Source organism: Sapajus apella, unplaced genomic scaffold (genome assembly GCF_009761245.1).
Source record: "Sapajus apella isolate SASKATOON/1434 unplaced genomic scaffold, GSC_monkey_1.0 scaffold39, whole genome shotgun sequence".
Lineage (NCBI taxonomy): Eukaryota > Metazoa > Chordata > Mammalia > Primates > Cebidae > Sapajus > Sapajus apella.
In genome coordinates this window covers 4,659,972-4,662,629 of record NW_022436979.1, presented here as the reverse complement: position 1 = coordinate 4,662,629, position 2,658 = coordinate 4,659,972, and the positions used below count along the sequence as shown (strand labels likewise).

At 31.7% G+C, this 2,658-nt stretch overlaps 1 non-coding gene across 1 annotated transcript; it reads right to left on the bottom strand.

Moving 5' to 3' along the window:
* Positions 1-821: 821 nt before the first annotated feature.
* Positions 822-953, bottom strand: LOC116565330. The gene has a single exon (XR_004275389.1). It is a non-coding gene; the product is annotated as a U6atac minor spliceosomal RNA (small nuclear RNA).
* Positions 954-2,658: the final 1,705 nt, after the last annotated feature.

Below are 2,658 nucleotides of genomic sequence, written 5' to 3'. Positions count from 1 at the left end.
TCCATAGATGTTGAAATTCATCCTTACTTTAGAGATGTTAAAGTATGTAATAATATGTATCATTTAAATTATTGAAATATGTGATTTAAGGCTCATCTATTAGATATGTTCAAGTATATGGATGTATCTTCCTGGTAGGTTTAAAATTTTATTATATGAATTGATCCCTTTGTCTCTATCTTGAGATTTCTTTTGGCCAATATTGACTTTTTATATGTTTTCTCACCATTATTTTGAAAATTTGTCCCTATATCTTAGGTTATAGGTTGTGAACGATGGCCTACTGGCCAATTTTGGCCCACCACCTGTGTTTTTAAATGAAATATTATTGAGACATAGCCATGCTCATTCACGTTTGTATATGGTCTATGTCTGCTCTCACACTCCAGCAACCAAGTTGAAAAGTCGCTGCTGAAACCATTTGGCCCATAAAGTGAAAAACATTTACCACTTGACCCTTCACAGAAAAGCTTTGCCATCCTCTGTGTTTGGCCCATCTTTATATTTTAGATGGAAATAGCACTTGTAAGCATTTAATTAATTAATTAATTTAGAGATGCATTATGGAAATTTTATTATCTTATCAAATAATTCAAACTGCAGTTAGTTACAGTATACTGGTTATACATCTATTAATTCATATGTGTGTTTTTAATATAGAAACTGTTAGTGAATTTGTGTTTATATAGTAGGAAAATATTTATCTCTAGAGAATATATCATAAGAGTGATTCTTTATATTTTCAGAGCTCTTTTTATTTTTTTATTTTTAAGTTAATTACCTTGTTTGGTACTTGAAGTACTGAAACAGCTAAAGTAGAGAAAAAATTGAAGCTCAGAGTGGTTAAGTGTTTTTTTCTCAAGCTAGACCGTATCCAAGACCCAAGATAGACCCAAGGGCCTCTTCCGGCCTTGTCAAGGGGAATGCTAACCTTCTCTCCTTTCATATGACACAAAATACAATTTTATATGCAGTTCTTTTTTTTTTTTTTTTTTGAGACGGAGTTTCGCTCTTGTTACCCAGGCTGGAGTGCAATGACGCGATCTCGGCTCACCGCAACCTCCGTCTCCTGGGTTCAGGCAATTCTCCTGCCTCAGCCTCCTGAGTAGCTGGGATTACAGGCACACGCCACCATGCCCAGCTGATTTTTTGTATTTTTAGTAGAGACGGGGTTTCACCATGTTGACCAGGATGGTCTCGATTTCTTGACCTCGTGATCCACCCGCCTCGGTCTCCCAAAGTGCTGGGATTACAGGCTTGAGCCACCGCGCCCGGCCTTATATGCAGTTCTAGAAGCTCTGACTTTGTATTTGGTTACTTCTGTTTATTAGGATATATTTGCCCTGATTTTTAATGTTAAATTTCTATTTGTCTCAATTTAAATATTTCTTTTCCTTCCTGGCTTGCTTATTTGATGAGTTTTTCTATTTGTTAGTTTTTTTGTTTTTTTTTTTCTTACTATTTTCTCTTTTGCTATTTAGAACATTATTTCATGTTCTTTGTATATTTACTATTAAGTTCTTTTAATTGCAAACTTAAGTTATTAAATGCAATGCAATATTTTAATCTCTCTCCTGCTGTATACAAGGACACTAGAACACTTAATTCTGATAGTTCTGTTCCTTCTTAATAACCTAAGAATCTCCAGTGTTTTAAAGCTAATTTCTACTTAACACCTTAATTTAGAAATTACCTGCATAACATTTAATACAGATACTGCTTATTCAAATCTATCTACCCATTAACCATTTCATTATCTCTTTGCTTATTTGTTTCCATTTTAGTATTTACTTCTAGGATAATTTCTCGTCTTGTCTGAGAAGTTAGAAGTTAGAAGTTGGTTTAGCAAAAATATGTTAGTAATAGCTTTTTTAAAGTTTTTTTAAAATCATATTTGCTTTCTACTTTATATAGTATATAAAATAGAAATATACTGTTATATAAATATATACCAAATATATATACTAGTAAATAAATATACTAGTATGCTTTATATACTAGCAATATAAAATCGAAATTAGTATTTACTACACATATTAATAAGGTTATATCTGCTATATACCCAGTCCTCAGCTGACACCTGTTTCTTTTACCCTCTTAGGATATTTATTTTTGTTGCTTCAGATAAGTATCCTGTCAACCACTGATTTGTAAACTATCTGTCCTTTCTATCTGCTTAAAACATTGTCGGTGTCCCTGGTGATGTGGCATTTCACTCTAATTTACATATATTTAGATTAATTTTTTTATTTTACTTAGCCTGCTTAGCATACATTGAACTTCCTGAATCTCTGGGGCCACTCTTTCAACAACTCTAAAATTTGTAGTTAGTATTTTTGTATATCTAATTTCTCCAAAATATTCTGTAACCCATCATCATGGAATTTAAAGTAGACATATGTTGGAACTTTTCATTTTAACTATATATTACTTACATTTTCTTTCAAATGTTTAACTTTTTGAATCACTCTTTTCAACGATTATTATCTACAGATCTAATTTTAGTCCACTAATTATCTCATGATTCTCTAATCAGCTGCTGAGGAAAAATTCTATGATTCAGTTTTTAAGAATAAAAGACATATTTTCCTTTGAAAATTCTTTGTTGTCTGAAAACAATTTCATGATGAATACTCTTTTTTGTGAAATTAACCATAC